Source organism: Crinia signifera, chromosome 2 (genome assembly GCF_055691185.1).
Source record: "Crinia signifera chromosome 2, ASM5569118v1, whole genome shotgun sequence".
NCBI classification, from domain to species: Eukaryota; Metazoa; Chordata; class Amphibia; order Anura; family Myobatrachidae; genus Crinia; species Crinia signifera.
In genome coordinates this window covers 152911375-152935180 of record NC_139218.1, presented here as the reverse complement: position 1 = coordinate 152935180, position 23806 = coordinate 152911375, and the positions used below count along the sequence as shown (strand labels likewise).

The 23806-nt window shown below is 33.3% G+C and overlaps 14 non-coding genes across 14 annotated transcripts; all 14 read right to left on the bottom strand.

Moving 5' to 3' along the window:
* Positions 1-4367: 4367 nt before the first annotated feature.
* Positions 4368-4441, bottom strand: TRNAI-GAU (transfer RNA isoleucine (anticodon GAU)). The gene has a single exon. It is a non-coding gene; the product is annotated as a tRNA-Ile (tRNA).
* A 2418-nt stretch (positions 4442-6859) lies between these two features.
* Positions 6860-6933, bottom strand: TRNAI-AAU (transfer RNA isoleucine (anticodon AAU)). Its single transcript has one exon. It is a non-coding gene; the product is annotated as a tRNA-Ile (tRNA).
* A 1551-nt stretch (positions 6934-8484) lies between these two features.
* Positions 8485-8558, bottom strand: TRNAI-AAU (transfer RNA isoleucine (anticodon AAU)). The gene has a single exon. It is a non-coding gene; the product is annotated as a tRNA-Ile (tRNA).
* A 718-nt stretch (positions 8559-9276) lies between these two features.
* TRNAI-AAU (transfer RNA isoleucine (anticodon AAU)) lies at positions 9277-9350 on the bottom strand. Its single transcript has one exon. It is a non-coding gene; the product is annotated as a tRNA-Ile (tRNA).
* A 762-nt stretch (positions 9351-10112) lies between these two features.
* TRNAI-AAU (transfer RNA isoleucine (anticodon AAU)) lies at positions 10113-10186 on the bottom strand. Its single transcript has one exon. It is a non-coding gene; the product is annotated as a tRNA-Ile (tRNA).
* Positions 10187-10892: 706 nt separating this feature from the next.
* Positions 10893-10966, bottom strand: TRNAI-AAU (transfer RNA isoleucine (anticodon AAU)). The gene has a single exon. It is a non-coding gene; the product is annotated as a tRNA-Ile (tRNA).
* Positions 10967-11728: 762 nt separating this feature from the next.
* TRNAI-AAU (transfer RNA isoleucine (anticodon AAU)) lies at positions 11729-11802 on the bottom strand. The gene has a single exon. It is a non-coding gene; the product is annotated as a tRNA-Ile (tRNA).
* Positions 11803-12517: 715 nt separating this feature from the next.
* On the bottom strand, positions 12518-12591 carry TRNAI-AAU (transfer RNA isoleucine (anticodon AAU)). The gene has a single exon. It is a non-coding gene; the product is annotated as a tRNA-Ile (tRNA).
* A 4054-nt stretch (positions 12592-16645) lies between these two features.
* TRNAI-GAU (transfer RNA isoleucine (anticodon GAU)) lies at positions 16646-16719 on the bottom strand. The gene has a single exon. It is a non-coding gene; the product is annotated as a tRNA-Ile (tRNA).
* A 2418-nt stretch (positions 16720-19137) lies between these two features.
* On the bottom strand, positions 19138-19211 carry TRNAI-AAU (transfer RNA isoleucine (anticodon AAU)). The gene has a single exon. It is a non-coding gene; the product is annotated as a tRNA-Ile (tRNA).
* A 1551-nt stretch (positions 19212-20762) lies between these two features.
* TRNAI-AAU (transfer RNA isoleucine (anticodon AAU)) lies at positions 20763-20836 on the bottom strand. The gene has a single exon. It is a non-coding gene; the product is annotated as a tRNA-Ile (tRNA).
* A 718-nt stretch (positions 20837-21554) lies between these two features.
* Positions 21555-21628, bottom strand: TRNAI-AAU (transfer RNA isoleucine (anticodon AAU)). Its single transcript has one exon. It is a non-coding gene; the product is annotated as a tRNA-Ile (tRNA).
* Positions 21629-22390: 762 nt separating this feature from the next.
* TRNAI-AAU (transfer RNA isoleucine (anticodon AAU)) lies at positions 22391-22464 on the bottom strand. Its single transcript has one exon. It is a non-coding gene; the product is annotated as a tRNA-Ile (tRNA).
* A 706-nt stretch (positions 22465-23170) lies between these two features.
* On the bottom strand, positions 23171-23244 carry TRNAI-AAU (transfer RNA isoleucine (anticodon AAU)). The gene has a single exon. It is a non-coding gene; the product is annotated as a tRNA-Ile (tRNA).
* Positions 23245-23806: the final 562 nt, after the last annotated feature.

The following is a 23806-nucleotide window of genomic DNA, read 5'->3' as shown; positions in this document are numbered from 1 at the left end:
TTTGAAGTGTGGCATTGGTAATAGGGCTTTCATTTCTTCCTACAGTCCAAAGCAAAATAAAAATAGGGTGTAAAATACTATATATTTAAAGTATAATGGTAAAAGATCTACAATGTATTCAAGGCAGTTACTAGGATAATCACTATAGCCAATACTGATGATGAAGCCTAGTTTCCAAGCACTGTACTACAAGTTTAAATCCATTGTTGTCAATGATGTTGGGTCATCAAGATAAACAAATGGCCAGTGTGGGGATCGAACCCAAGACCTTGGCGTTATTAGCACCACTCTCTAACCAACTGAGCTAACCGGCCACACTCTTTGAATGCGAAAATCCAAAATGACAAATAATCTTCAAATCATTATATGTATTATTTCTAAAAGGTGATTTTTGTTGACAATAAATCATTATATGTATTATTTCTAAAAGGTGATTTTTGTTGACAATCATTTTTTCTCCCTTCATACTTTTGCAAAAACAATAAATGAGGTCCCATTTTAAAGATTAAGTTATTTGCTTCAGATACATTGTTAGTTAAAAATTGTATATGGTTTTGTTTCTTTAAAAATTGTAGTTACAAATTGACTTTGTGCCCTACACTTCTTTCCCTGGATGTGTTGATACAGCATGGAAAAGAGGATCAGCTTTGCACAGCTTCTCAAAATGGCTACATATGAACAAGTTCTTCTTTCATCCTACTACAAACCACCAACCTCACTATAAAATGAATTGTATTTTATTTGCATGAAACATTTACGCATGGGCCACGTAGTAGATCATATATTGATTGAAAAGCATTTCTATTTTAAAGAAAAATCATAAAGCATAAAGTGCTTTGAAGTGTGGCATTGGTAATAGGGCTTTCATTTCTTCCTACAGTCCAAAGCAAAATAAAAATAGGGTGTAAAATACTATATATTTAAAGGATAATGGTAAAAGATCTACAATGTATTCAAGGCAGTTACAAGGGATAATCACTATAGCCATACTGATGATGAAGCCTAGTTTCCAAGCACTGTACTACAAGTTTAAATCCATTGTTGTCAATGATGTTGGGTCATCAAGAAAAACAAATGGCCAGTGTGGGGATCGAACCCAAGACCTTGGCGTTATTAGCACCACGCTCTAACCAACTGAGCTAAGCGGCCACACTGTTCGAATGTGAAAATCCAAAATGACAAATAATCTTCAAATCATTATATGTATTATTTCTAAAAGGTGATTTTTGTTGACAATCATTTTTTCTCCCTTCATACTTTTGCAAAAACGATAAATGAGGTCCCATTTTAAAGATTAAGTTACTTGCTTCAGATAAATTGTTAGTTAAGAATTGTATATGGTTTTGTTTCTTTAAAAATTGAAGTTACAAATTGACTTTGTGCCCTACACTTCTTTCCCTGGATGTGTTGATACAGCATGGCAAAGAAGATCAGTTTTGCACAGCGTCTCGAAATGGCTACATATGAACCAGTTCTTCTTTCATCCTACTACAAACCACCAACCTCACTATAAAATGAATTGTATTTTATTTGCATGAAACATTTACGCATGGGCCACGTAGTAGATCATATATTGATTGAAAAGCATTTCTATTTTAAAGAAAAATCATAAAGCATAAAGTGCTTTGAAGTGTGGCATTGGTAATAGGGCTTTCATTTCTTCCTACAGTCCAAAGCAAAATAAAAATAGGGTGTAAAATACTATATATTTAAAGTATAATGGTAAAAGATCTACAATGTATTCAAGGCAGTTACTAGGATAATCACTATAGCCAATACTGATGATGAAGCCTAGTTTCCAAGCACTGTACTACAAGTTTAAATCCATTGTTGTCAATGATGTTGGGTCATCAAGATAAACAAATGGCCAGTGTGGGGATCGAACCCAAGACCTTGGCGTTATTAGCACCACCCTCTAACCAACTGAGCTAACCGGCCACACTCTTTGAATGCGAAAATCCAAAATGACAAATAATCTTCAAATCATTATATGTATTATTTCTAAAAGGTGATTTTTGTTGACAATAAATCATTATATGTATTATTTCTAAAAGGTGATTTTTGTTGACAATCATTTTTTCTCCCTTCATACTTTTGCAAAAACAATAAATGAGGTCCCATTTTAAAGATTAAGTTATTTGCTTCAGATACATTGTTAGTTAAAAATTGTATATGGTTTTGTTTCTTTAAAAATTGTAGTTACAAATTGACTTTGTGCCCTACACTTCTTTCCCTGGATGTGTTGATACAGCATGGAAAAGAGGATCAGCTTTGCACAGCTTCTCAAAATGGCTACATATGAACAAGTTCTTCTTTCATCCTACTACAAACCACCAACCTCACTATAAAATGAATTGTATTTTATTTGCATGAAACATTTACGCATGGGCCACGTAGTAGATCGTATATTGATTGAAAAGCATTTCTATTTTAAAGAAAAATCATAAAGCATAAAGTGCTTTGAAGTGTGGCATTGGTAATAGGGCTTTCATTTCTTCCTACAGTCCAAAGCAAAATAAAAATAGGGTGAAAAATACTATATATTTAAAGGATAATGGTAAAAGATCTACAATGTATTCAAGGCAGCTACAAGGGATAATCACTATAGCCAATACCGATGATGAAGCCTAGTTTCCAAGCACTGTACTACAAGTTTAAATACATTGTTGTCAATGATGTTGGGTCATCAAGAAAAACAAATGGCCAGTGTGGGGATCGAACCCAAGAACTTGGCGTTATTAGCACCACGCTCTAACCAACTGAGCTAATCGGCCACACTGTTTGAATGTGAAAATCCAAAATGACAAATAATCTTCAAATCATTATATGTATTATTTCTAAAAGGTGATTTTTGTTGACAATCATTTTTTCTCCCTTCATACTTTTGCAAAAACGATAAATGAGGTCCCATTTTAAAGATTAAGTTACTTGCTTCAGATAAATTGTTAGTTAAGAATTGTATATGGTTTTGTTTCTTTAAAAATTGAAGTTACAAATTGACTTTGTGCCCTACACTTCTTTCCCTGGATGTGTTGATTTTGTTGTTGATGTGGTTTTGTTTCTTTAAAAATTGAAGTTACAAATTGACTTTGTGCCCTACACTTCTTTCCCTGGATGTGTTGATACAGCATGGCAAAGATGATCAGTTTTTCACAGCTTCTCAAAATGGCTAGATATGAACCAGTTCTTCTTTCATCCTACTACAAACCACCAACCTCACTATAAAATGAATTGTATTTTATTTGCATGAAACATTTACGCATGGGCCACGTAGTAGATCATATATTGATTGAACAGCATTTCTATTTTAAAGAAAAATCATAAAGCATAAAGTGCTTTGAAGTGTGGCATTGGTAATAGGGCTTTCATTTATTTCTACAGCCCAAAGCAAAATAAAAATAGGGTGAAAAATACTATATATTTAAAGGATAATGGTAAAAGATCTACAATGTATTCAAGGCAGCTACAAGGGATAATCACTATAGCCAATACCGATGATGAAGCCTAGTTTCCAAGCACTGTACTACAAGTTTAAATCCATTGTTGTCAATGATGTTGGGTCATCAAGAAAAACAAATGGCCAGTGTGGAGATCAAACCCAAGACCTTGGCGTTATTAGCACCACGCTCTAACCAACTGAGCTAACCGGCCACACCGTTCGAATGTGAAAATCCAAAATGACAAATAATCTTCAAATCATTATATGTATTATTTCTAAAAGGTGATTTTTGTTGACAATCATGTTTTCTCCCTTCATACTTTTGCAAAAACGATAAATGAGGTCCCAATTTAAAGATTAAGTTACTTGCTTCAGATAAATTGTTAGTTAAGAATTGTATATGGTTTTGTTTCTTTAAAAATTTAAGTTACAAATTGACTTTGTGCCCTACACTTCTTTCCCTGGATGTGTTGATACAGCATGGCAAAGAAGATCAGTTTTGCACAGCTTCTCGAAATGGCTACATATGAACCAGTTCTTCTTTCATCCTACTACAAACCACCAACCTCACTATAAAATGAATTGTATTTTATTTGCATGAAACATTTATGCATGGGCCATGTAGTAGATCATATATTGATTGAAAAGCATTTCTATTTTAAAGAAAAATCATAAAGCATAAAGTGCTTTGAAGTGTGGCATTGGTAATAGGGCTTTCATTTCTTCCTACAGTCCAAAGCAAAATAAAAATAGGGTGTAAAATACTATATATTTAAAGGATAATGGTAAAAGATCTAAAATGTATTCAAGGCAGTTACAAGGGATAATCACTATAGCCAATACTGATGATGAAGCCTAGTTTCCAAGCACTGTACTACAAGTTTAAATCCATTGTTGTCAATGATGTTGGGTCATCAAGATAAACAAATGGCCAGTGTGGTAATCGAACCCAAGACCTTGGCGTTATCAGCACCACGCTCTAACCAACTGAGCTAACCGGCCACACTCTTTGAAATGCGAAAATCCAAAATGACAAATAATCTTCAAATCATTATATGTATTATTTCTAAAAGGTGATTTTTGTTGACAATAAATCATTATATGTATTATTTCTAAAAGGTGATTTTTGTTGACAATCATTTTTTCTCCCTTCATACTTTTGCAAAAACGATAAATGAGGTCCCATTTTAAAGATTAAGTTACTTGCTTCAGATAAATTGTTAGTTAAGAATTGTATATGGTTTTGTTTCTTTAAAAATTGAAGTTACAAATTGACTTTGTGCCCTACACTTCTTTCCCTGGATGTGTTGATACAGCATGGCAAAGAAGATCCGTTTTGCACAGCTTCTCGAAATGGCTACATATGAACCAGTTCTTCTTTCATCCTACTACAAACCACCAACCTCACTATAAAATGAATTGTATTTTATTTGCATGAAACATTTACGCATGGGCCACGTAGAAGATCATATATTGATTGAAAAGCATTTCTATTTTAAAGAAAAATCATAAAGCATAAAGTGCTTTGAAGTGTGGCTTTCATTTCTTCCTACAGTCCAAAGCAAAATAAAAATAGGGTGTAAAATACTATATATTTAAAGGATAATGGTAAAAGATCTACAATGTATTCAAGGCAGTTACTAGGATAATCACTATAGCCAATACTGATGATGAAGCCTAGTTTCCAAGCACTGTACTAGAAGTTTAAATCCATTGTTGTCAATGATGTTGGGTCATCAAGATAAACAAACGGCCAGTGTGGGGATCGAACCCAAGACCTTGGCGTTATTAGCACTACGCTCTAACTAACTAAGCTAACCGGCCACACTCTTTGAATACGAAAATCCAAAATGACAAATAATCTTCAAATCATTATGTGTATTATTTCTAAAAGGTGATTTTTGTTGACAATAAATCATTATATGTATTATTTCTAAAAGGTGATTTTTGTTGACAATCATTTTTTCTCCCTTCATACTTTTGCAAAAACGATAAATGAGGTCCCAATTTAAAGATTAAGTTATTTGCTTCAGATACATTGTTAGTTAAGAATTGTATATGGTTTTGTTTCTTTAAAAATTGAAGTTACAAATTGACTTTGTGCCCTACACTTCTTTCCCTGGATGTGTTGATACAGCATGGCAAAGATGATCAGTTTTGCACAGCTTCTCAAAATGGCTACATATGAACCAGTTCTTCTTTCATCCTACTACAAACCACCAACCTCACTATAAAATGAATTGTATTTTATTTGCATGTAACATTTATGCATGGGCCACGTAGTAGATTGTATATTGATTGAAAAGCATTTCTATTTTAAAGAAAAATCATAAAGCATAAAGTGCTTTGAAGTGTGGCATTGGTAATAGGGCTTTCATTTCTTCCTACAGTCCAAAGCAAAATAAAAATAGGGTGTAAAATACTATATATTTAAAGTATAATGGTAAAAGATCTACAATGTATTCAAGGCAGTTACTAGGATAATCACTATAGACAATACTGATGATGAAGCCTAGTTTCCAAGCACTGTACTACAAGTTTAAATCCATTGTTGTCAATGATGTTGGGTCATCAAGATAAACAAATGGCCAGTGTGGGGATCGAACCCAAGACCTTGGCGTTATTAGCACCACCCTCTAACCAACTGAGCTAACCGGCCACATTCTTTGAATGCGAAAATCCAAAATGACAAATAATCTTCAAATCATTATATGTATTATTTCTAAAAGGTGATTTTTGTTGACAATAAATCATTATATGTATTATTTCTAAAAGGTGATTTTTGTTGACAATCATTTTTTCTCCCTTCATACTTTTGCAAAAACAATAAATGAGGTCCCATTTTAAAGATTAAGTTATTTGCTTCAGATACATTGTTAGTTAAAAATTGTATATGGTTTTGTTTCTTTAAAAATTGTAGTTACAAATTGACTTTGTGCCCTACACTTCTTTCCCTGGATGTGTTGATACAGCATGGAAAAGAGGATCAGCTTTGCACAGCTTCTCAAAATGGCTACATATGAACAAGTTCTTCTTTCATCCTACTACAAACCACCAACCTCACTATAAAATGAATTGTATTTTATTTGCATGAAACATTTACGCATGGGCCACGTAGTAGATCATATATTGATTGAAAAGCATTTCTATTTTAAAGAAAAATCATAAAGCATAAAGTGCTTTGAAGTGTGGCATTGGTAATAGGGCTTTCATTTCTTCCTACAGTCCAAAGCAAAATAAAAATAGGGTGTAAAATACTATATATTTAAAGGATAATGGTAAAAGATCTACAATGTATTTAAGGCAGCTACAAGGGATAATCACTATAGCCATACTGATGATGAAGCCTAGTTTCCAAGCACTGTACTACAAGTTTAAATCCATTGTTGTCAATGATGTTGGGTCATCAAGAAAAACAAATGGCCAGTGTGGGGATCGAACCCAAGACCTTGGCGTTATTAGCACCACGCTCTAACCAACTGAGCTAACCGGCCACACTGTTTGAATGTGAAAATCCAAAATGACAAATAATCTTCAAATCATTATATGTATTATTTCTAAAAGGTGATTTTTGTTGACAATCATTTTTTCTCCCTTCATACTTTTGCAAAAACGATAAATGAGGTCCCATTTTAAAGATTAAGTTACTTGCTTCAGATAAATTGTTAGTTAAGAATTGTATATGGTTTTGTTTCTTTAAAAATTGAAGTTACAAATTGACTTTGTGCCCTACACTTCTTTCCCTGGATGTGTTGATACAGCATGGCAAAGAAGATCAGTTTTGCACAGCGTCTCGAAATGGCTACATATGAACCAGTTCTTCTTTCATCCTACTACAAACCACCAACCTCACTATAAAATGAATTGTATTTTATTTGCATGAAACATTTACGCATGGGCCACGTAGTAGATCATATATTGATTGAAAAGCATTTCTATTTTAAAGAAAAATCATAAAGCATAAAGTGCTTTGAAGTGTGGCATTGGTAATAGGGCTTTCATTTCTTCCTACAGTCCAAAGCAAAATAAAAATAGGGTGTAAAATACTATATATTTAAAGTATAATGGTAAAAGATCTACAATGTATTCAAGGCAGTTACTAGGATAATCACTATAGCCAATACTGATGATGAAGCCTAGTTTCCAAGCACTGTACTACAAGTTTAAATCCATTGTTGTCAATGATGTTGGGTCATCAAGATAAACAAATGGCCAGTGTGGGGATCGAACCCAAGACCTTGGCGTTATTAGCACCACCCTCTAACCAACTGAGCTAACCGGCCACACTCTTTGAATGCGAAAATCCAAAATGACAAATAATCTTCAAATCATTATATGTATTATTTCTAAAAGGTGATTTTTGTTGACAATAAATCATTATATGTATTATTTCTAAAAGGTGATTTTTGTTGACAATCATTTTTTCTCCCTTCATACTTTTGCAAAAACAATAAATGAGGTCCCATTTTAAAGATTAAGTTATTTGCTTCAGATACATTGTTAGTTAAAAATTGTATATGGTTTTGTTTCTTTAAAAATTGTAGTTACAAATTGACTTTGTGCCCTACACTTCTTTCCCTGGATGTGTTGATACAGCATGGAAAAGAGGATCAGCTTTGCACAGCTTCTCAAAATGGCTACATATGAACAAGTTCTTCTTTCATCCTACTACAAACCACCAACCTCACTATAAAATGAATTGTATTTTATTTGCATGAAACATTTACGCATGGGCCACGTAGTAGATCGTATATTGATTGAAAAGCATTTCTATTTTAAAGAAAAATCATAAAGCATAAAGTGCTTTGAAGTGTGGCATTGGTAATAGGGCTTTCATTTCTTCCTACAGTCCAAAGCAAAATAAAAATAGGGTGAAAAATACTATATATTTAAAGGATAATGGTAAAAGATCTACAATGTATTCAAGGCAGCTACAAGGGATAATCACTATAGCCAATACCGATGATGAAGCCTAGTTTCCAAGCACTGTACTACAAGTTTAAATACATTGTTGTCAATGATGTTGGGTCATCAAGAAAAACAAATGGCCAGTGTGGGGATCGAACCCAAGACCTTGGCGTTATTAGCACCACGCTCTAACCAACTGAGCTAACCGGCCACGCTCTTTAAATGTGAAAATCCAAAATGACAAATAATCTTCAAATCATTATATGTATTATTTCTAAAAGGTGATTTTTGTTGACAATCATTTTTTCTCCCTTCATACTTTTGCAAAAATGATAAATGAGGTCCCATTTTAAAGATTAAGTTACTTGCTTCAGATAAATTGTTAGTTAAGAATTGTATATGGTTTTGTTTCTTTAAAAATTGAAGTTACAAATTGACTTTGTGCCCTACACTTCTTTCCCTGGATGTGTTGATACAGCATGGCAAAGAAGATCAGTTTTGCACAGCTTCTCGAAATGGCTACATATGACCCAGTTCTTCTTTCATCCTACTACAAACCACCAACCTCACTATAAAATTAATTGTATTTTATTTGCATGAAACATTTACGCATGGGCCACGTAGTAGATCATATATTGATTGAAAAGCATTTCTATTTTAAAGAAAAATCATAAAGCATAAAGTGCTTTGAAGTGTGGCATTGGTAATAGGGCTTTCATTTCTTCCTACAGTCCAAAGCAAAATAAAAATAGGGTGTAAAGTACTATATATTTAAAGTATAATGGTAAAAGATCTACAATGTATTCAAGGCAGTTACTAGGATAATCACTATAGCCAATACTGATGATGATTAAGCCTAGTTTCCAAGCACTGTACTACAAGTTTAAATCCATTGTTGTCAATGATGTTGGGTCATCAAGATAAACAAATGGCCAGTGTGGGGATCGAACCCAAGACCTTGGCGTTATTAGCACCACGCTCTAACCAACTGAGCTAACTGGCCACACTCTTTGAATGCAAAAATCCAAAATGACAAATAATCTTCATATCATTATGTGTATTATTTCTAAAAGGTGATTTTTGTTGACAATAAATCATTATATGTATTATTTCTAAAAGGTGATTTTTGTTGACAATCATTTTTTCTCCCTTCATACTTTTGCAAAAACGATAAATGAGGTCCCATTTTAAAGATTAAGTTATTTGCTTCAGATACATTGTTAGTTAAGAATTGTATATGGTTTTGTTTCTTTAAAAATTGAAGTTACAAATTGACTTTGTGCCCTACACTTCTTTCCCTGGATGTGTTGATACAGCATGGCAAAGATGATCAGTTTTTCACAGCTTCTCAAAATGGCTACATATGAACCAGTTCTTCTTTCATCCTACTACAAACCACCAACCTCACTATAAAATGAATTGTATTTTATTTGCATGAAACATTTACGCATGGGCCACGTAGTAGATCATATATTGATTGAACAGCATTTCTATTTTAAAGAAAAATCATAAAGCATAAAGTGCTTTGAAGTGTGGCATTGGTAATAGGGCTTTCATTTATTCCTACAGCCCAAAGCAAAATAAAAATAGGGTGTAAAATACTATATATTTAAAGGATAATGGTAAAAGATCTACAATGTATTCAAGGCAGCTACAAGGGATAATCACTATAGCCAATACTGATGATGAAGCCTAGTTTCCAAGCACTGTACTACAAGTTTAAATCCATTGTTGTCAATGATGTTGGGTCATCAAGAAAAACAAATGGCCAGTGTGGGGATCGAACCCAAGACCTTGGCGTTATTAGCACCACGCTCTAACCAACTGAGCTAACCGGCCACACTCTTTAAATGTGAAAATCCAAAATGACAAATAATCTTCAAATCATTATATGTATTATTTCTAAAAGGTGATTTTTGTTGACAATCATTTTTTCTCCCTTCATACTTTTGCAAAAATGATAAATGAGGTCCCATTTTAAAGATTAAGTTACTTGCTTCAGATAAATTGTTAGTTAAGAATTGTATATGGTTTTGTTTCTTTAAAAATTGAAGTTACAAATTGACTTTGTGCCCTACACTTCTTTCCCTGGATGTGTTGATACAGCATGGCAAAGAAGATCAGTTTTGCACAGCTTCTCGAAATGGCTACATATGACCCAGTTCTTCTTTCATCCTACTTCAAACCACCAACCTCACTATAAAATTAATTATATTTTATTTGCATGAAACATTTACGCATGGGCCACGTAGTAGATCATATATTGATTGAAAAGCATTTCTATTTTAAAGAAAAATCATAAAGCATAAAGTGCTTTGAAGTGTGGCATTGGTAATAGGGCTTTCATTTCTTCCTACAGTCCAAAGCAAAATAAAAATAGGGTGTAAAATACTATATATTTAAAGTATAATGGTAAAAGATCTACAAGGCAGTTACTAGGATAATCACTATAGCCAATACTGATGATGAAGCCTAGTTTCCAAGCACTGTACTACAAGTTTAAATCCATTGTTGTCAATGATGTTGGGTCATCAAGATAAACAAATGGCCAGTGTGGGGATCGAACCCAAGACCTTGGCATTATTAGCACCACGCTCTAACCAACTGAGCTAACCGGCCACACTCTTTGAATGCGAAAATCCAAAATGACAAATAATCTTCATATCATTATGTGTATTATTTCTAAAAGGTGATTTTTGTTGACAATAAATCATTATATGTATTATTTCTAAAAGGTGATTTTTGTTGACAATCATTTTTTCTCCCTTCATACTTTTGCAAAAACGATAAATGAGGTCCCATTTTAAAGATTAAGTTATTTGCTTCAGATACATTGTTAGTTAAGAATTGTATATGGTTTTGTTTCTTTAAAAATTGAAGTTACAAATTGACTTTGTGCCCTACACTTCTTTCCCTGGATGTGTTGATACAGCATGGCAAAGATGATCAGTTTTGCACAGCTTCTCAAAATGGCTACATATGAACCAGTTCTTCTTTCATCCTACTACAAACCACCAACCTCACTATAAAATAAATTGTATTTTATTTGCATGAAACATTTACGCATGGGCCACGTAGTAGATCATATATTGATTGAAAAGCATTTCTATTTTAAAGAAAAATCATAAAGCATAAAGTGCTTTGAAGTGTGGCATTGGTAATAGGGCTTTCATTTATTCCTACAGCCCAAAGCAAAATAAAAATAGGGTGTAAAATACTATATATTTAAAGGATAATGGTAAAAGATCTACAATGTATTCAAGGCAGCTACAAGGGATAATCACTATAGCCAATACTGATGATGAAGCCTAGTTTCCAAGCACTGTACTACAAGTTTAAATCCATTGTTGTCAATGATGTTGGGTCATCAAGAAAAACAAATGGCCAGTGTGGGGATCGAACCCAAGACCTTGGCGTTATTAGCACCACGCTCTAACCAACTGAGCTAACCGGCCACACTCTTTGAATGTGAAAATCCAAAATGACAAATAATCTTCAAATCATTATATGTATTATTTCTAAAAGGTGATTTTTGTTGACAATCATTTTTTCTCCCTTCATACTTTTGCAAAAACGATAAATGAGGTCCCATTTTAAAGATTAAGTTACTTGCTTCAGATAAATTGTTAGTTAAGAATTGTATATGGTTTTGTTTCTTTAAAAATTGAAGTTACAAATTGACTTTGTGCCCTACACTTCTTTCCCTGGATGTGTTGATACAGCATGGCAAAGAAGATCAGTTTTGCACAGCTTCTCGAAATGGATACATATGACCCAGTTCTTCTTTCATCCTACTACAAACCACCAACCTCACTATAAAATGAATTGTATTTTATTTGCATGAAACATTTACGCATGGGCCACGTAGTAGATCATATATTGATTGAAAAGCATTTCTATTTTAAAGAAAAATCATAAAGCATAAAGTGCTTTGAAGTGTGGCATTGGTAATAGGGATTTCATTTCTTCCTACAGTCCAAAGCAAAATAAAAATAGGGTGTAAAATACTATATATTTAAAGTATAATGGTAAAAGATCTACAATGTATTCAAGGCAGTTACTAGGATAATCACTATAGCCAATACTGATGATGAAGCCTAGTTTCCAAGCACTGTACTACAAGTTTAAATCCATTGTTGTCAATGATGTTGGGTCATCAAGATAAACAAATGGCCAGTGTGGGGATCGAACCCAAGACCTTGGCGTTATTAGCACCACGCTCTAACCAACTGAGCTAACCGGCCACACTCATTGAATGCGAAAATCCAAAATGACAAATTATCTTCATATCATTATGTGTATTATTTCTAAAAGGTGATTTTTGTTTACAATAAATCATTATATGTATTATTTCTAAAAGGTGATTTTTGTTGACAATCATTTTTTCTCCCTTCATACTTTTGCAAAAACGATAAATGAGGTCCCATTTTAAAGATTAAGTTACTTGCTTCAGATAAATTGTTAGTTAAGAATTGTATATGGTTTTGTTTCTTTAAAAATTGAAGTTACAAATTGACTTTGTGCCCTACACTTCTTTCCCTGGATGTGTTGATACAGCATGGCAAAGAAGATCAGTTTTGCACAGCTTCTCGAAATGGCTACATATGAACCAGTTCTTCTTTCATCCTACTACAAACCACCAACCTCACTATAAAATGAATTGTATTTTATTTGCATGAAACATTTACGCATGGGCCACGTAGTAGATCATATATTGATTGAAAAGCATTTCTATTTTAAAGAAAAATCATAAAGCATAAAGTGCTTTGAAGTGTGGCATTGGTAATAGGGCTTTCATTTCTTCCTACAGTCCAAAGCAAAATAAAAATAGGGTGTAAAATACTATATATTTAAAGGATAATGGTAAAAAGATCTACAATGTATTCAAGGCAGTTACAAGGGATAATCACTATAGCCATACTGATGATGAAGCCTAGTTTCCAAGCACTGTACTACAAGTTTAAATCCATTGTTGTCAATGATGTTGGGTCATCAAGAAAAACAAATGGCCAGTGTGGGGATCGAACCCAAGACCTTGGCGTTATTAGCACCACGCTCTAACCAACTGAGCTAAGCGGCCACACTGTTCGAATGTGAAAATCCAAAATGACAAATAATCTTCAAATCATTATATGTATTATTTCTAAAAGGTGATTTTTGTTGACAATCATTTTTTCTCCCTTCATACTTTTGCAAAAACGATAAATGAGGTCCCATTTTAAAGATTAAGTTACTTGCTTCAGATAAATTGTTAGTTAAGAATTGTATATGGTTTTGTTTCTTTAAAAATTGAAGTTACAAATTGACTTTGTGCCCTACACTTCTTTCCCTGGATGTGTTGATACAGCATGGCAAAGAAGATCAGTTTTGCACAGCGTCTCGAAATGGCTACATATGAACCAGTTCTTCTTTCATCCTACTACAAACCACCAACCTCACTATAAAATGAATTGTATTTTATTTGCATGAAACATTTACGCATGGGCCACGTAGTAGATCATATATTGATTGAAAAGCATTTCTATTTTAAAGAAAAATCATAAAGCATAAAGTGCTTTGAAGTGTGGCATTGGTAATAGGGCTTTCATTTCTTCCTACAGTCCAAAGCAAAATAAAAATAGGGTGTAAAATACTATATATTTAAAGTATAATGGTAAAAGATCTACAATGTATTCAAGGCAGTTACTAGGATAATCACTATAGCCAATACTGATGATGAAGCCTAGTTTCCAAGCACTGTACTACAAGTTTAAATCCATTGTTGTCAATGATGTTGGGTCATCAAGATAAACAAATGGCCAGTGTGGGGATCGAACCCAAGACCTTGGCGTTATTAGCACCACCCTCTAACCAACTGAGCTAACCGGCCACACTCTTTGAATGCGAAAATCCAAAATGACAAATAATCTTCAAATCATTATATGTATTATTTCTAAAAGGTGATTTTTGTTGACAATAAATCATTATATGTATTATTTCTAAAAGGTGATTTTTGTTGACAATCATTTTTTCTCCCTTCATACTTTTGCAAAAACAATAAATGAGGTCCCATTTTAAAGATTAAGTTATTTGCTTCAGATACATTGTTAGTTAAAAATTGTATATGGTTTTGTTTCTTTAAAAATTGTAGTTACAAATTGACTTTGTGCCCTACACTTCTTTCCCTGGATGTGTTGATACAGCATGGAAAAGAGGATCAGCTTTGCACAGCTTCTCAAAATGGCTACATATGAACAAGTTCTTCTTTCATCCTACTACAAACCACCAACCTCACTATAAAATGAATTGTATTTTATTTGCATGAAACATTTACGCATGGGCCACGTAGTAGATCGTATATTGATTGAAAAGCATTTCTATTTTAAAGAAAAATCATAAAGCATAAAGTGCTTTGAAGTGTGGCATTGGTAATAGGGCTTTCATTTCTTCCTACAGTCCAAAGCAAAATAAAAATAGGGTGAAAAATACTATATATTTAAAGGATAATGGTAAAAGATCTACAATGTATTCAAGGCAGCTACAAGGGATAATCACTATAGCCAATACCGATGATGAAGCCTAGTTTCCAAGCACTGTACTACAAGTTTAAATACATTGTTGTCAATGATGTTGGGTCATCAAGAAAAACAAATGGCCAGTGTGGGGATCGAACCCAAGAACTTGGCGTTATTAGCACCACGCTCTAACCAACTGAGCTAATCGGCCACACTGTTTGAATGTGAAAATCCAAAATGACAAATAATCTTCAAATCATTATATGTATTATTTCTAAAAGGTGATTTTTGTTGACAATCATTTTTTCTCCCTTCATACTTTTGCAAAAACGATAAATGAGGTCCCATTTTAAAGATTAAGTTACTTGCTTCAGATAAATTGTTAGTTAAGAATTGTATATGGTTTTGTTTCTTTAAAAATTGAAGTTACAAATTGACTTTGTGCCCTACACTTCTTTCCCTGGATGTGTTGATTTTGTTGTTGATGTGGTTTTGTTTCTTTAAAAATTGAAGTTACAAATTGACTTTGTGCCCTACACTTCTTTCCCTGGATGTGTTGATACAGCATGGCAAAGATGATCAGTTTTTCACAGCTTCTCAAAATGGCTAGATATGAACCAGTTCTTCTTTCATCCTACTACAAACCACCAACCTCACTATAAAATGAATTGTATTTTATTTGCATGAAACATTTACGCATGGGCCACGTAGTAGATCATATATTGATTGAACAGCATTTCTATTTTAAAGAAAAATCATAAAGCATAAAGTGCTTTGAAGTGTGGCATTGGTAATAGGGCTTTCATTTATTTCTACAGCCCAAAGCAAAATAAAAATAGGGTGAAAAATACTATATATTTAAAGGATAATGGTAAAAGATCTACAATGTATTCAAGGCAGCTACAAGGGATAATCACTATAGCCAATACCGATGATGAAGCCTAGTTTCCAAGCACTGTACTACAAGTTTAAATCCATTGTTGTCAATGATGTTGGGTCATCAAGAAAAACAAATGGCCAGTGTGGAGATCAAACCCAAGACCTTGGCGTTATTAGCACCACGCTCTAACCAACTGAGCTAACCGGCCACACCGTTCGAATGTGAAAATCCAAAATGACAAATAATCTTCAAATCATTATATGTATTATTTCTAAAAGGTGATTTTTGTTGACAATCATGTTTTCTCCCTTCATACTTTTGCAAAAACGATAAATGAGGTCCCAATTTAAAGATTAAGTTACTTGCTTCAGATAAATTGTTAGTTAAGAATTGTATATGGTTTTGTTTCTTTAAAAATTTAAGTTACAAATTGACTTTGTGCCCTACACTTCTTTCCCTGGATGTGTTGATACAGCATGGCAAAGAAGATCAGTTTTGCACAGCTTCTCGAAATGGCTACATATGAACCAGTTCTTCTTTCATCCTACTACAAACCACCAACCTCACTATAAAATGAATTGTATTTTATTTGCATGAAACATTTATGCATGGGCCATGTAGTAGATCATATATTGATTGAAAAGCATTTCTATTTTAAAGAAAAATCATAAAGCATAAAGTGCTTTGAAGTGTGGCATTGGTAATAGGGCTTTCATTTCTTCCTACAGTCCAAAGCAAAATAAAAATAGGGTGTAAAATACTATATATTTAAAGGATAATGGTAAAAGATCTAAAATGTATTCAAGGCAGTTACAAGGGATAATCACTATAGCCAATACTGATGATGAAGCCTAGTTTCCAAGCACTGTACTACAAGTTTAAATCCATTGTTGTCAATGATGTTGGGTCATCAAGATAAACAAATGGCCAGTGTGGTAATCGAACCCAAGACCTTGGCGTTATCAGCACCACGCTCTAACCAACTGAGCTAACCGGCCACACTCTTTGAAATGCGAAAATCCAAAATGACAAATAATCTTCAAATCATTATATGTATTATTTCTAAAAGGTGATTTTTGTTGACAATAAATCATTATATGTATTATTTCTAAAAGGTGATTTTTGTTGACAATCATTTTTTCTCCCTTCATACTTTTGCAAAAACGATAAATGAGGTCCCATTTTAAAGATTAAGTTACTTGCTTCAGATAAATTGTTAGTTAAGAATTGTATATGGTTTTGTTTCTTTAAAAATTGAAGTTACAAATTGACTTTGTGCCCTACACTTCTTTCCCTGGATGTGTTGATACAGCATGGCAAAGAAGATCCGTTTTGCACAGCTTCTCGAAATGGCTACATATGAACCAGTTCTTCTTTCATCCTACTACAAACCACCAACCTCACTATAAAATGAATTGTATTTTATTTGCATGAAACATTTACGCATGGGCCACGTAGAAGATCATATATTGATTGAAAAGCATTTCTATTTTAAAGAAAAATCATAAAGCATAAAGTGCTTTGAAGTGTGGCTTTCATTTCTTCCTACAGTCCAAAGCAAAATAAAAATAGGGTGTAAAATACTATATATTTAAAGGATAATGGTAAAAGATCTACAATGTATTCAAGGCAGTTACTAGGATAATCACTATAGCCAATACTGATGATGAAGCCTAGTTTCCAAGCACTGTACTAGAAGTTTAAATCCATTGTTGTCAATGATGTTGGGTCATCAAGATAAACAAACGGCCAGTGTGGGGATCGAACCCAAGACCTTGGCGTTATTAGCACTACGCTCTAACTAACTAAGCTAACCGGCCACACTCTTTGAATACGAAAATCCAAAATGACAAATAATCTTCAAATCATTATGTGTATTATTTCTAAAAGGTGATTTTTGTTGACAATAAATCATTATATGTATTATTTCTAAAAGGTGATTTTTGTTGACAATCATTTTTTCTCCCTTCATACTTTTGCAAAAACGATAAATGAGGTCCCAATTTAAAGATTAAGTTATTTGCTTCAGATACATTGTTAGTTAAGAATTGTATATGGTTTTGTTTCTTTAAAAATTGAAGTTACAAATTGACTTTGTGCCCTACACTTCTTTCCCTGGATGTGTTGATACAGCATGGCAAAGATGATCAGTTTTGCACAGCTTCTCAAAATGGCTACATATGAACCAGTTCTTCTTTCATCCTACTACAAACCACCAACCTCACTATAAAATGAATTGTATTTTATTTGCATGTAACATTTATGCATGGGCCACGTAGTAGATTGTATATTGATTGAAAAGCATTTCTATTTTAAAGAAAAATCATAAAGCATAAAGTGCTTTGAAGTGTGGCATTGGTAATAGGGCTTTCATTTCTTCCTACAGTCCAAAGCAAAATAAAAATAGGGTGTAAAATACTATATATTTAAAGTATAATGGTAAAAGATCTACAATGTATTCAAGGCAGTTACTAGGATAATCACTATAGCCAATACTGATGATGAAGCCTAGTTTCCAAGCACTGTACTACAAGTTTAAATCCATTGTTGTCAATGATGTTGGGTCATCAAGATAAACAAATGGCCAGTGTGGGGATCGAACCCAAGACCTTGGCGTTATTAGCACCACCCTCTAACCAACTGAGCTAACCGGCCACATTCTTTGAATGCGAAAATCCAAAATGACAAATAATCTTCAAATCATTATATGTATTATTTCTAAAAGGTGATTTTTGTTGACAATAAATCATTATATGTATTATTTCTAAAAGGTGATTTTTGTTGACAATCATTTTTTCTCCCTTCATACTTTTGCAAAAACAATAAATGAGGTCCCATTTTAAAGATTAAGTTATTTGCTTCAGATACATTGTTAGTTAAAAATTGTATATGGTTTTGTTTCTTTAAAAATTGTAGTTACAAATTGACTTTGTGCCCTACACTTCTTTCCCTGGATGTGTTGATACAGCATGGAAAAGAGGATCAGCTTTGCACAGCTTCTCAAAATGGCTACATATGAACAAGTTCTTCTTTCATCCTACTACAAACCACCAACCTCACTATAAAATGAATTGTATTTTATTTGCATGAAACATTTACGCATGGGCCACGTAGTAGATCATATATTGATTGAAAAGCATTTCTATTTTAAAGAAAAATCATAAAGCATAAAGTGCTTTGAAGTGTGGCATTGGTAATAGGGCTTTCATTTCTTCCTACAGTCCAAAGCAAAATAAAAATAGGGTGTAAAATACTATATATTTAAAGGATAATGGTAAAAGATCTACAATGTATTTAAGGCAGCTACAAGGGATAATCACTATAGCCATACTGATGATGAAGCCTAGTTTCCAAGCACTGTACTACAAGTTTAAATCCATTGTTGTCAATGATGTTGGGTCATCAAGAAAAACAAATGGCCAGTGTGGGGATCGAACCCAAGACCTTGGCGTTATTAGCACCACGCTCTAACCAACTGAGCTAACCGGCCACACTGTTTGAATGTGAAAATCCAAAATGACAAATAATCTTCAAATCATTATATGTATTATTTCTAAAAGGTGATTTTTGTTGACAATCATTTTTTCTCCCTTCATACTTTTGCAAAAACGATAAATGAGGTCCCATTTTAAAGATTAAGTTACTTGCTTCAGATAAATTGTTAGTTAAGAATTGTATATGGTTTTGTTTCTTTAAAAATTGAAGTTACAAATTGACTTTGTGCCCTACACTTCTTTCCCTGGATGTGTTGATACAGCATGGCAAAGAAGATCAGTTTTGCACAGCGTCTCGAAATGGCTACATATGAACCAGTTCTTCTTTCATCCTACTACAAACCACCAACCTCACTATAAAATGAATTGTATTTTATTTGCATGAAACATTTACGCATGGGCCACGTAGTAGATCATATATTGATTGAAAAGCATTTCTATTTTAAAGAAAAATCATAAAGCATAAAGTGCTTTGAAGTGTGGCATTGGTAATAGGGCTTTCATTTCTTCCTACAGTCCAAAGCAAAATAAAAATAGGGTGTAAAATACTATATATTTAAAGTATAATGGTAAAAGATCTACAATGTATTCAAGGCAGTTACTAGGATAATCACTATAGCCAATACTGATGATGAAGCCTAGTTTCCAAGCACTGTACTACAAGTTTAAATCCATTGTTGTCAATGATGTTGGGTCATCAAGATAAACAAATGGCCAGTGTGGGGATCGAACCCAAGACCTTGGCGTTATTAGCACCACCCTCTAACCAACTGAGCTAACCGGCCACACTCTTTGAATGCGAAAATCCAAAATGACAAATAATCTTCAAATCATTATATGTATTATTTCTAAAAGGTGATTTTTGTTGACAATAAATCATTATATGTATTATTTCTAAAAGGTGATTTTTGTTGACAATCATTTTTTCTCCCTTCATACTTTTGCAAAAACAATAAATGAGGTCCCATTTTAAAGATTAAGTTATTTGCTTCAGATACATTGTTAGTTAAAAATTGTATATGGTTTTGTTTCTTTAAAAATTGTAGTTACAAATTGACTTTGTGCCCTACACTTCTTTCCCTGGATGTGTTGATACAGCATGGAAAAGAGGATCAGCTTTGCACAGCTTCTCAAAATGGCTACATATGAACAAGTTCTTCTTTCATCCTACTACAAACCACCAACCTCACTATAAAATGAATTGTATTTTATTTGCATGAAACATTTACGCATGGGCCACGTAGTAGATCGTATATTGATTGAAAAGCATTTCTATTTTAAAGAAAAATCATAAAGCATAAAGTGCTTTGAAGTGTGGCATTGGTAATAGGGCTTTCATTTCTTCCTACAGTCCAAAGCAAAATAAAAATAGGGTGAAAAATACTATATATTTAAAGGATAATGGTAAAAGATCTACAATGTATTCAAGGCAGCTACAAGGGATAATCACTATAGCCAATACCGATGATGAAGCCTAGTTTCCAAGCACTGTACTACAAGTTTAAATACATTGTTGTCAATGATGTTGGGTCATCAAGAAAAACAAATGGCCAGTGTGGGGATCGAACCCAAGACCTTGGCGTTATTAGCACCACGCTCTAACCAACTGAGCTAACCGGCCACGCTCTTTAAATGTGAAAATCCAAAATGACAAATAATCTTCAAATCATTATATGTATTATTTCTAAAAGGTGATTTTTGTTGACAATCATTTTTTCTCCCTTCATACTTTTGCAAAAATGATAAATGAGGTCCCATTTTAAAGATTAAGTTACTTGCTTCAGATAAATTGTTAGTTAAGAATTGTATATGGTTTTGTTTCTTTAAAAATTGAAGTTACAAATTGACTTTGTGCCCTACACTTCTTTCCCTGGATGTGTTGATACAGCATGGCAAAGAAGATCAGTTTTGCACAGCTTCTCGAAATGGCTACATATGACCCAGTTCTTCTTTCATCCTACTACAAACCACCAACCTCACTATAAAATTAATTGTATTTTATTTGCATGAAACATTTACGCATGGGCCACGTAGTAGATCATATATTGATTGAAAAGCATTTCTATTTTAAAGAAAAATCATAAAGCATAAAGTGCTTTGAAGTGTGGCATTGGTAATAGGGCTTTCATTTCTTCCTACAGTCCAAAGCAAAATAAAAATAGGGTGTAAAGTACTATATATTTAAAGTATAATGGTAAAAGATCTACAATGTATTCAAGGCAGTTACTAGGATAATCACTATAGCCAATACTGATGATGATTAAGCCTAGTTTCCAAGCACTGTACTACAAGTTTAAATCCATTGTTGTCAATGATGTTGGGTCATCAAGATAAACAAATGGCCAGTGTGGGGATCGAACCCAAGACCTTGGCGTTATTAGCACCACGCTCTAACCAACTGAGCTAACTGGCCACACTCTTTGAATGCAAAAATCCAAAATGACAAATAATCTTCATATCATTATGTGTATTATTTCTAAAAGGTGATTTTTGTTGACAATAAATCATTATATGTATTATTTCTAAAAGGTGATTTTTGTTGACAATCATTTTTTCTCCCTTCATACTTTTGCAAAAACGATAAATGAGGTCCCATTTTAAAGATTAAGTTATTTGCTTCAGATACATTGTTAGTTAAGAATTGTATATGGTTTTGTTTCTTTAAAAATTGAAGTTACAAATTGACTTTGTGCCCTACACTTCTTTCCCTGGATGTGTTGATACAGCATGGCAAAGATGATCAGTTTTTCACAGCTTCTCAAAATGGCTACATATGAACCAGTTCTTCTTTCATCCTACTACAAACCACCAACCTCACTATAAAATGAATTGTATTTTATTTGCATGAAACATTTACGCATGGGCCACGTAGTAGATCATATATTGATTGAACAGCATTTCTATTTTAAAGAAAAATCATAAAGCATAAAGTGCTTTGAAGTGTGGCATTGGTAATAGGGCTTTCATTTATTCCTACAGCCCAAAGCAAAATAAAAATAGGGTGTAAAATACTATATATTTAAAGGATAATGGTAAAAGATCTACAATGTATTCAAGGCAGCTACAAGGGATAATCACTATAGCCAATACTGATGATGAAGCCTAGTTTCCAAGCACTGTACTACAAGTTTAAATCCATTGTTGTCAATGATGTTGGGTCATCAAGAAAAACAAATGGCCAGTGTGGGGATCGAACCCAAGACCTTGGCGTTATTAGCACCACGCTCTAACCAACTGAGCTAACCGGCCACACTCTTTAAATGTGAAAATCCAAAATGACAAATAATCTTCAAATCATTATATGTATTATTTCTAAAAGGTGATTTTTGTTGACAATCATTTTTTCTCCCTTCATACTTTTGCAAAAATGATAAATGAGGTCCCATTTTAAAGATTAAGTTACTTGCTTCAGATAAATTGTTAGTTAAGAATTGTATATGGTTTTGTTTCTTTAAAAATTGAAGTTACAAATTGACTTTGTGCCCTACACTTCTTTCCCTGGATGTGTTGATACAGCATGGCAAAGAAGATCAGTTTTGCACAGCTTCTCGAAATGGCTACATATGACCCAGTTCTTCTTTCATCCTACTTCAAACCACCAACCTCACTATAAAATTAATTATATTTTATTTGCATGAAACATTTACGCATGGGCCACGTAGTAGATCATATATTGATTGAAAAGCATTTCTATTTTAAAGAAAAATCATAAAGCATAAAGTGCTTTGAAGTGTGGCATTGGTAATAGGGCTTTCATTTCTTCCTACAGTCCAAAGCAAAATAAAAATAGGGTGTAAAATACTATATATTTAAAGTATAATGGTAAAAGATCTACAAGGCAGTTACTAGGATAATCACTATAGCCAATACTGATGATGAAGCCTAGTTTCCAAGCACTGTACTACAAGTTTAAATCCATTGTTGTCAATGATGTTGGGTCATCAAGATAAACAAATGGCCAGTGTGGGGATCGAACCCAAGACCTTGGCATTATTAGCACCACGCTCTAACCAACTGAGCTAACCGGCCACACTCTTTGAATGCGAAAATCCAAAATGACAAATAATCTTCATATCATTATGTGTATTATTTCTAAAAGGTGATTTTTGTTGACAATAAATCATTATATGTATTATTTCTAAAAGGTGATTTTTGTTGACAATCATTTTTTCTCCCTTCATACTTTTGCAAAAACGATAAATGAGGTCCCATTTTAAAGATTAAGTTATTTGCTTCAGATACATTGTTAGTTAAGAATTGTATATGGTTTTGTTTCTTTAAAAATTGAAGTTACAAATTGACTTTGTGCCCTACACTTCTTTCCCTGGATGTGTTGATACAGCATGGCAAAGATGATCAGTTTTGCACAGCTTCTCAAAATGGCTACATATGAACCAGTTCTTCTTTCATCCTACTACAAACCACCAACCTCACTATAAAATAAATTGTATTTTATTTGCATGAAACATTTACGCATGGGCCACGTAGTAGATCATATATTGATTGAAAAGCATTTCTATTTTAAAGAAAAATCATAAAGCATAAAGTGCTTTGAAGTGTGGCATTGGTAATAGGGCTTTCATTTATTCCT